Here is an 11,262-nt window from a genome sequence, read left to right as displayed (position 1 = left end):
TTGTATCAGAAAGGACATGACCCTTGGAGAGAAGAGTTTACCACCCCAAAATATATCACTTTGGTATAAGGATTATTTTGAGCTAAAGACAATCAAGACCCAGAAGATTTATGGAAAGTTCTTTTATCTCCCCATCAAATGCCTAAATTTACATTTGAAAGGGGGGGTCTGTTCTGAAAAGGTAGCTAATACCAGAGATACCTTTTTACCTAAGAAACCTATCTGCATAGCAGGGCAACCTTTGTTTTCCAAACATCTCTCATTTCCTCTCAGTGGCCCTCCTCCCTTGTGTATCCCCAAACCCCTACCCTTCTTTTTAGCTCAGAATGTTTTTTAAGCCTCAATTACCTGGCTGTCTTGGGTCTCATATTTTTATGGAATTTCTGCACATAAAAAATTAGCTTTATTTTTGTTTCCTGTTAATCTGCTTTATGGCAATTGAATTATTAGACCAGTTATAGAACCTAACGGAGAAGAAGGGAAAAATTTTCTATCTTTATGTCCTTAAGCCTGCTTATTCAAAACAACACGTACTCAAATCACTTCTCTTGGTCTTGAACCTACAAATAAATGGCAACTATGGTCATGCTATGTGCAGAAAAATATGAGCATATATTTGAATTTTTTGTTAATCCTAGATCTCATATCAAGAGACACCTGAACCCTTTTATAAATAAAAAACATGATTCACCTGGGTGGCTCTGTCATTAAGCATCTACCTTCAGCTTCGGTGATGATCCCAGGTTCCTGGGACCAAGTCCCTTATGGGGCTCCCTGCTCAATGGGAAGCCTGCTTCTCCCTCTCCCACTCTCCCAGTTTGTGTTCCCTCTCTCACTGTTTCTTTGTCAAATAAATAAATAAAATCTTTAAAAAATGATAATAAATAAAAAGAAAACATATTGAAAAGTATATACTTACTAAATTTTCTCTTTCCATTCTATTGACTATATAGTAGAATTATGACTAATTTAAGCAAATGAATTATTTTGGCTGTGACAGCACTAATACTTTCACTGTCTTGTCTAATTTTTGGTATTCTGAATTCCTAATAGTATAATAAAATAATCATTACACTGTGCTTCCACCATTTAAATTGAAAAAAAAATTAAACCAACATTCTTAGGGTAATGCTATTAAAAAATGAAAGATGGCTTGCCATTAGTTAAAAGAAAAAAATCTGACTTTAAGGAACCAAGAGAGAAAAAGAAATCCTTTTAGGATTCAGTTTATTATTCTCAGAAACAAAATGGATTTCCTTTCAATGCGTTGGAATAAAAATGGAGTTCTTTCTAAGATCATGACAACTTTTATCTATGGGTATGAAATTTTAAATAGGAAGACTGATAGCAAAAGATAGGTCTTTATCCAGTAACATGGAGATAAATGATACTTCTAAGGGTATGGGGATGTAGAAAATGAATCATTTTTAACATGCTTAGGTTTGCAATTCAGGAAGCCTGTGGATGGCGGTTTCCAGAATTTTTTGTCATAGAAGGTATTTTTTAACAGTAAAAAAATTTTGTGAACTCTTCTCCACAGGGAAAGTAGTTGTATTTCGATTGTTGATTAAATAAATCATAATAAAAAAGTTAAGATGATGTAACAAATTACTTGAGAATAGTATGTATTTAATTAATAAAATATTTTAAATTTTAATACATCTGAAAGATGAAAGGGCCTATTTAGCCAGAGCAGCTCCATCCGGTTAAACAGTAATTTTGTTGTTTATGCAGTAAAACGTAAACTGACCCTGCCCCCCACCCCCAAACCAGTCCCAGGTAACTAAGCCCAAATACAAGGGTGGGTCAGGCCAGGTGGAGACATCCAATCAGTGGGGCGCGCATACTGTCTCCCTAGCTACCAAGGAGTGTGGGTCCCGCCTTTTGGGCGCCCAGTTCTGACCAAGGTGATAGGCTAGTTCATATATCTACTAGGGTAAATTATAATTCAGTTGGTCACCCGTGTGTGACCTAGCATGACTGTGCAGCTTTCTCTGTGTGTTACAATTTCATTGGCCACCTGTGCGTGGCCAGGACTAACCACATGGCCTTTGCCCTTAAAAGCTATTCTGTAAGGCAGAGAGGGGTCGCTTCTTTGCAAGAGACGGCCCCGAATGGTAGGTTTGATTCTCGATGCTTGGTGCGAAATAAAGCTTTGCTTGACCTTCGCTTTGTATCAGTCTTCTTCCTTTGACCATGGACCCAACAAAAGACAGTGGTTCAAATGTTTGAGATATTATTTAGCCATTCTACATAAAATGTTTCATGTGCATATGGGTTCATGAACCCTTGGAATAATTATTTTTTTAAATTCTTTCATTTATTTATTTATTTATTTTTTTAAAAGATTTTATTTATTTATTTGACAGACAGAAATCACAAGTAGGCAGAGAGGCAGGCAGAGAGAAAGGGGGAAGCAGGCCCCCAACCAAGAAGAGAGCCCAACGCGCGGCTCCATCCCAGCAGAGTGGGATCATGACCTGAGCTGAAGGCAGAGGCCTCAACCCACTGAGCCACCCAGGCACCCCTAAATTCTTTTATTTAAAAGATGTATTTATTTGAGAGAAAGAGAGAGGATGCATTGGGGAGTGGGAGGGGCAGAGGGAGAGGGAGAGAAAGTCTTAAGCAGACTCTGCTTTGAGCATGGAGTCCAACACAGGGCTTGTTATATCCCATGATCCTGAGATCATGGTCTTAGCTGAAACCAAGAGTCTGATGCTTAACCAATGGTGCAACCCAGGTGCCCTGCCCCCTTTGGAATAATTCTTAACTCTTGGGGGTCTGTAATTGCAAACTGGGAGGTTTGGACTTCTAAAAAGTGATCTCATTTTCATGAAAATTACCTCTACTGTGCTTCACAGGATGCTTTTATCATCTCTTAAGTCTTCTTTTCAGTTGCACAAATAAATGAAATTGTTTATGATCATCTTTAACTCTTTTTTTTGGTGTTTTAGAAGTTCTAGTTGTTCTTTTTCTGGACTTTACTGGACTTTAAATGAAGTTTTTATGTATCCAGATTTGTGATCCACTGAAGACATATTTTGGCTAGATTCCAGACTCTCAGGTATACTGAGCAAGTCGATAGGCAGGAATAACTTACCTTGTTTTCTTTTCTTTTTTATTATTTTTTTAAAAATTCATCACGTATTGTAATTGTCTCTGAATGCATTGAATTTTAAATGCCTTGAATTGGGGGCACCTGGGTGCCTCAGTTGGTTAAGCGTCCAGCTCTGAATTTTGGCTCAGGTTGTGATCTCAGGGTCCCGGGATGGATCCCAGCCCAAGGGGGAGTCTGCTTGTCTCCCTCTGCCTCTGCCCCTTTCCCAACTTATGTACATGCACACGCACACATATTTTCTCTCTCTCTCTCTGAAATAGAGAAATACATTTTTTTCTAAAAGAAATAGATAAATAACATTTTTTTCTAAAAGATGCCTTTAATTGTAAGAAGTTATTTCATGTAATGCTTATGATGAAAAAATGTTTCCTATTAAACTCAGACACAGTACTTTCAACATTATTTAGTTTTTAAATTTTAATCTTATTAAAAGTTGTTTTAGATTTATTTAGATATAGCTTTTATCATATATCACTATTGTGCATTCATAAAATGAAAAATATGCATGAAATAAATTGAGCATTCCTAAAACCTTTTTTCATTCAGGTTCCAAATCTTCTAAATCATTTGTTGTTCAGAGGCATTCATGTCCATTTTTTCCCTCACAGAGTATTGTCCCATCAACAGCATTGTTGCTGATGCATTTCTTTTAAGTATGCCCTGCTAGTGTCTCTGGATTTTCTCCCAAGCCCCTGACATCCGTTCTACTACGTATAGGTACTGAAAAGGCATTTTCAGACAACTAGGATTCATCTTCTTTTTTCAAATTATATTTAAATGGTTGTCCACTGAAATGTCAAGAGAGTGTTGTGGCCAGTCATACCCCTAGGAATAACCATAGGCAATATGGTAGACAGTTTCTAAAATGGCTCCCAAAGATCTTCACTTCCTGGCATTCACACCCCTGTATAGACCGTGTCCTCCCCTTGAGTACGGGCTGGACCTGGTGACTTGCTTTAAATGAATAGAATTTTGCAAAGTGGGATGACACTGATGAGATTAGGTTTCAGAAGACTGTGACTTCTCTCTGGCTGTCTGATTCTCTCTCCCTCTTCCCTTTTCTCCCTCTGTTTCTCTCTCCCTCTTACTTTCTCACTCTAATAAAAACAATCTGTCATGTCATGAGGTACCCTGTCAGGAGACTACTAAGCAAAGAATCAGCAGAAATCTCTGGTCCAGCAGCTCTTGAGGAGCCAGGGCCTGAGTTGAAAAGCCCGAGAGGAACTGAATCCAATCAACAATCCCTTAAATGAGCTTGAAAGCAGACCCACCCCCAGTTTAGCCTTAAGATAATCACAACCCCCAAAACACCTTGATTGCTGCCTATGAGAGTCCTGGAGCCAGTACCTGATCTACTTTCTTTCTTTCTTTCTTTCTTTTTTTTAAAGATTTTATTTATTTATTTGATGGAGAGAGATCACAAGTAGGCAGAGAGGCAGGCAGGAGGTGGGGCCAGAAGCAGGTTCCCTGCTGAGCAGAGAGCCTGATGCTGAGCTCTATCCCAGGACCCTGAGATCATGACCTGAGCTGAAGGCAGAGGCCCCAACCGACTGAGCCACCCAGGGGCCCCTACAAAAATCTTTCGTATAAAAAATTTGTTGTCTTCAGCTATTAAATTTTGTGGTAATTTATTATGTCAATACATAACTAAGGCAGGCAATATATTATGAATACACGATGGCAACTACATCATGAATGTCACCTGGCTGAGAGCAGTTATAAATTACTATTGATTGAAAGATACATCTGAATTTTTAAATGATAAATGTGAATAAATAATCTACATTTTAGAATAAAAGGAGAGGTAACATGGTTTACTTGTTTGTTTTTACCAGTAGCATGAGAGGTCCTTGAATGAGAGAACAGTGTTTTATTCAGCTCTGAGTATCCATGGTGCCCAAAATATAGAAATGTTTTATAGATATTTGCTGAGCTGAATTATCCAGATAATTATACCATTGAGACAAAAAATTTGCTCATTGCCAGGGCTTATCCAAAATGCTTCTTTAAAACGTTTCAGTCTGCTCTCTTTTAAATTTAACAATGTCACTCATTTTTTGTTTTTCTAGTACTGAGGCTTAACAATATCCTGTTGAATGTTGAGTATAAAAATGGAAGTTGGAATTTAATAATATTTCACATTTAAATATTATATGATATCATTTCATAGTTTTGCTCAGAATTTTATAAGAACATGTAGAAAATTGCTAACAAAGGAACATTGCCTTTGTTTTTATAAAGGGAATGGAAGAAGAATCATCTTTTAGCTCAGACTGAGCAGATTAAATTCTGTACTCAGAAAATCACGTTGTCCAAATTAATCTAAGACAACAAACTGATTTTTGTGTTTAGACAGAACTGACATTTTATTGTGTGGGCAAAAATCATCTAGTAATTAAAGAGTGGTTTGTACATTTAGAGCCCTGGATTGATTCAAGAACAAATACAGATGGCATGCTTTTTGCTTTTCTTCTTCTTCTTCTTCTTCCCCCCCTTTTTTTTTTTAAAAAGATTTTATTTATTTATTTATTTGACAGACAGAGATCTCAAGTAGGCAGAGAGGCAGGCAGAGAGAGAGGAGGAAGCAGGCTCCCTGCTGAACAGAGAACCCTATGTGGGGCTTGATCCTAGGACCCTGGGATCATGACCTGAGCCAAAGACAGAGGCTTTAACCCACTGAGCCACCCAGGCACCCTGCTTTTTGCTCTTCTATTTAATAATTGCATGCATGCTTATGGCATTAGATCTTAGGCTCTTAAAGACAAGGACCTTGTAATACTAATCATTACAAAAGAAGCAGCATTTGTGAGCATTTATCATCCCTTTATATGTGTGACCTCATTTATTCCTTAAAATCACCACATAAGCAAGTAATACTTCAGTTTTATCGATAAGATAAATGAGCTTAGGGAGGTTCAGTAATTTGCCAAGCCCATATCATTCATTTATCAAGTGATAGACTCAGGATTTGAACCTGGTGCCATATTTCCAAATTCAATGCTCTATTCCACTGAACATTATTGCCCCTTCTCTTAGTTACCACTGTATTCTTCAGCACTTAGCATGTTGCCTTGCCCATAGGGTATGCTCAATAAATATTTGCCAAGTCAAAGTTATTAATATGTATCTCTTGGATTCCCATTATGTACATTCTCAGTGTTGGATTAGCTAATTGCCTAACTAGAAAAGCTTTTTAAGAAATTTTTTAAAAAAAGATATTATTTATTATTTATTTGACAGACAGAGATCACAAGTGGGGGGGGTGGGGGGGGAGAAGCAGGCTCCCCGTAGAGCAGAGAGCCTGATGAGGGGCTCCATCCCAGACCCTAGGATCATGACCTGAGCCGAAGGCAGAGGCTTCAACCCACTGAGCCACCCCAGTACCCCAGCTTTTTAAGAAATTTTAAGATGGGATTACTAGTGCTTTATTTGTACCCTCCACACAGCTGGTTCATAGAGGAAAGTAAGGGAAGAGGAGGAGGAAGTTTTCCTCTGTTCAAGATTCTTCTAGTTGGGCTAAGAATTAAACTGATATGAGACAGTAACAGGAGGAAAAAACCCCAAGGTTTTATTACGTGTGCACAGAGGCCCAATAATAGAATTGAGACCCCCAAAAATGACCAAAGCAGGCAGTTTTTATACTTTATAGACAGAGACAATAGATCTGTGAGGACTTGACAGGACAAAGAGAAACTTAACTTTGGGAACTAGGACGAGTAAGGAATTCTAAACAGAATTTGGGCTGAGGTGGTAAATTAGTAAAAATTAACAAGGATTGTTTATACAGATTTCTTGACTCTAAATTCCCTATCTCTGGTGATAAAGATGTCTTTTTACCTCCTGGTATACGGAGGGTACCTTTCATATGGGAGATTTATTTCCTCCTTTCAAAGGGATGGCGAATGTTCCAAGCGTTTTACATAGGCTTTTTTCCAAGTAGCTTTCATTTGAAATAATCAGTATGTTATTGAAACACATTTTGGGGCAGCCTACCACTAGTCAATACATAAGCAAGACCATTCAAATTCTATAAATTCATGTAATAAAATATGCTAATGGCTATTTTGGTATAATGTCTTGAAATTACCAGACTACTTGTGACTTTTTTTTCCAAGTTTTATTTATTTATTTTAGAGACAGAGTGTGTGAGTGGGGTGAGGGGCAGAGGGAGAGGGAGAGGGGAAGCAGACTCTTCCCTGAATGTGGAACCTAACTCGGGGCGCAATCTCATGACCCTGAGATCATGACCTGAGCCAAAACCAAGAGTGAAATGCCTTTTTTTTTTTAAAAACAGATTATTTTTTTATTTATTTGACAGCAAGTAAGATCACAAGCAGGCAGAGAGGCAGGCAGAGCGAGAGGGGGAAGCAAGCTCCCCATTAAGCAGAGAGCCTGACGTGGGGCTGGATCCTAGGACCCTTGAGATCACAACCTGAGCTGAAGTCAGAGGCTCAATCCACTGAGCCACCCAGGTGCCCCAAAAATCCAGTGCTTAAAGGACTGAACCACCTAGGTGCCCTGTGAATTTCTTTATTAATTATGTTCCCCCACCTTGTTTTTCATATTAGCTAATTTAAATTGTATTGCCATTTCTAGTTTTGGTTTTGAGATACAGGTGTGCTTTTGAATTGTTCAAAGGAAATATTAAAATAATGAAATTCATTTGAGAATATTATCAACTAACTGATAATCCTGTTTCTGTGGTGGATTATGCAATATTTTCAGCTCTTGACTATAACACTTTGTTACAAGTGATCCTTTGGAGACCTTTTTATTTGTTTAATTAGAGATGAACTGGATAGTTCACTTATTTTTACTTAAAAAATTTAATAACGTAAAGAGTACACTTCATATTTCAAACTTTTCGTTGTAAAATAAATACCTTTGTTCAGTTACTTAAAAATGTTATTCAAAAGGAGGTGGCAATAAGTTGTGCAGTAATAGTCTTTCTATTTTTTTAAAAAAGATTTTATTTATTTATTTGACAGACAGAGGTCACAAGTAGGCAGAGAGGCAGGCAGAGAGAGAGGGGGAAGCAGGCTCCCCGCTGAGCAGAGCGCCCGATGTGGGGCTCGATCCCAGAACCCTGGGTTCATGACCTGAACCAAAGGCAGAGGCTTTAACCCACTGAGCCACCCAGGTGCCCCATAGTCTTTCTATTTGTAAGAAACAGTTGTACTAACTAAAGGGGACCTCTAGCTTTCCTGCAGGGTAAATTCTAGAGGTGTTTTTGTTCAAGGGATTCCAGGGGGACATTTAATGATGCAGAGGGAGGAGACAAAGAGCAGACGGTCCTGTGATAATGTAAAAAGTTGGCTTTCCCTCCATGGAAGACAATGTTAATTCTTCTACGTTCTTCTTTATCCTTACTGTTTCTTTCTTTTTTCTACCAAGATTGGAGGGATACTGGTAGGGTTAAGCAAAGGGACACTGGGCTGAAGTATAGGAGACTAGATTTTCCAGGACCAGAATCTAAGGAGTGAAGGCTTCCTTCCATTTTTCTATTCATTACGTCATCCATTTAGTGAAAAAATATTCACCGAATGCCAAACTTATGTCAGAAACTGTGGTAGCAGGGTGCCTGGGTGGCTCAGTTGGTTAAGCCTCTGCCTTCGGCTCAGGTCATGATCTCAGGGTCCTGGGATCGAGCCCCGCATTGGGCTCTCTGCTCCACGGGGAGTCTGCTTTCTCCTCTCTCTCTCTCCCCCTGCCTGCCTCTCTGCCTGCTTGTGATCTCTGTCTGTCAAATAAATAAATAAAATCTTTTTTTTAAAAAAAGAAAGAAACTGTAGTAGCTGTATCGGATACAATGTGATGAGCAATAGAAAACATTTGCTACCATGAACTAATTCTTTCTCAAAACATTTATATGGGGTAATTCAGCTTGCAGAATGTTTCTTGCTTTATGAAGTGTGTGCCTTAAAGAAGCTCACATTCTGTGAAGAAACCAGAAAAGAAAAAGTAAAAGAAATAAATAAAGATGGTTTCAACTTTCAAGTATATAGAAAACAAACAGGGAAGTGTATCAAGAATAACTATGTGGTATGGTAGGAGCCACTATTTTAGGGTGAAGAAGGTCAGGGGAGCTTCTTTATGGTCATGTTTGAGCTAAGTTTTGAAGAATGAGAACAAGCTAGTCATGCAAAGATCTAGGAAAAAGCATTCTAGGAAGAGAGCAGGCAATGAAAGGAGAACAGATTGGCATGTCTGAGGCCACTGTGTCTGCAGTCTGTTTATCGAGCAACTGTGGAATGAGATGAGGTTGGAGATAGAGGTAGGAGTAAGACCAAGAAAGCCAAGTTAGGAAAGGAGTTGAGACATTTTTGTAAGTGCTTTGGGGAGTCATTGAAAAATATGATCGGGGCGCCTGGGTGGCTCAGTGGGTTAAAGCCTCTGCCTTTGGCTCAGGTCATGATCCCAGGGTGCTGGGATCGAGCCCCGCATCGGGCTCTCTGCTCTGCAGGGAGCCTGCTTCCTCCTCTCTTTCTGCCTGCCTCTCTGCCTAGTTGTGATTTCTCTCTGTCAAATAAATAAAATATTTAAAAAAAAGAAAAAGAAAAATATGATCAAAGGAGGTGACTTGACTTGATGTGTATATATATATATTTTTAAAGATTTTGTTTTTAAGTAATCTCTACACCCAACATGGGACCTGAACCCACACCTCTGATATTAGAAGTTGCATGCTCCAACAACTAAGCCAGCTGGACACCCCTTGATGTATATTTTTATTTATTTTTATTTATTTATTTTTAAAGATCAATTAAAAAAAAATATTTTATTTATTTATTTGACAGACAGAGATCACAAGTAGGCAGAGAGGCAGGCAGAGAGCGGGGGACAGGGGGAGGGAAGCAGGCTCCCTGCTGAACAGAGAGCCTGATGCCAGGCTCGATCTCAGGACCCTGAGATCATGACCTGAGCCGAAGGCAGAGGCTTTAACCCACTGAGCCTCTCAGGCACCCCTGATGTATATTTTTAAAGAAACTTGTTGTTGTTCTGTGAATACAGTGTTGAAGGGGAGCCAGAAAAGAAGAGGACGGGCCATTTAGGGGGACTATTGCAGTTGTTCATATGCCAGACAATGGCATAGACTAGGACATGGTCAAGGAAGGAGAAGGACTTGAGACATATTTTGGAGGTAGAACCAATAGGAAATGCCAATGCCAATTCCAATAGGAAATGCCAATGTTTGTGTCTTGAGCACCTGAGTGGATGGCTGGCTCATTAACTGAAATGGGAAAGAGTAGGAAGGAGATAGAGTTGAGGGAGAAAAGCAATGATTCTATTTTGGACAAGCTTTTAAAGTTTGAGATACTTTTCAGTTATTTATTCTGAGGATATCCAGCAGGCATTTGGAATAAGAGTTAGGATTTAAGGTGAGAATCTGGAATTGGACACTTACTGAAGGAGGGCATTGGCTTTTAGATGGTATTTGAAGCCAGGGTTTTGGATGAGCCTAAATAAGGAAAAAGAAGAAAAGAAGTCAGAGACTCAATCAAGAGATATCTAATATTTAGATTAGAGAAGGAGCTAGCAAAGGAGACTAAGAAGGGGAAGCCAGTAAAGTAGGAGGAAAACCAGAAGAGTGTGTTTCATGGAGGCCAAGAGGAAATTATGTATCAATAACCTGAAAATGGTATCTTACTAAAAATGTCTGAAAACAATATAGAGATAGTTTTCATCACTACTGCTAGGCTCTGAGAAAAATGGCAGACATACTCCTTACTGTCCACCTCCTCCCGTGTTCCTTGAATGCTCTACCCTCAGAATCAAAGTAGTTTCATTGGTTCCAAAAGCAGGGTGCACAATTTCTTCTCCTTCTTTTTACCCAAACTCAAACTCCTGTTCTCTGGAAACTGTTTTAGCTGGATGTGGGTCCAATGATAGCACTTTGGTGTGAATGGCCAGCAGGTTCAAACTTAAGCTATGCTTGTAATCCTGCGAAATGGAGCCTTAGAAAGCAAAGAACATTGTTGAAGGAGGCAGTGTGAGCTAGCACTATAGTTTTCAAACCAAAAATACTGAATATTTTTGCATGTGTATTTATTTCAGCAAAATATAAATTTTCCCATTAATTTTATTCTTCTTCATATATTTATTTTGCAAGAGGGAAATTTGAGTCTTCACTTTATTTATGTGTT

The sequence above is a fragment of the Mustela erminea genome, chromosome X (genome assembly GCF_009829155.1).
Source record: "Mustela erminea isolate mMusErm1 chromosome X, mMusErm1.Pri, whole genome shotgun sequence".
NCBI classification, from domain to species: Eukaryota; Metazoa; Chordata; class Mammalia; order Carnivora; family Mustelidae; genus Mustela; species Mustela erminea.
The sequence above is the reverse complement of the archived record's forward strand: the minus strand, read 5'-3'. Positions refer to the sequence as shown.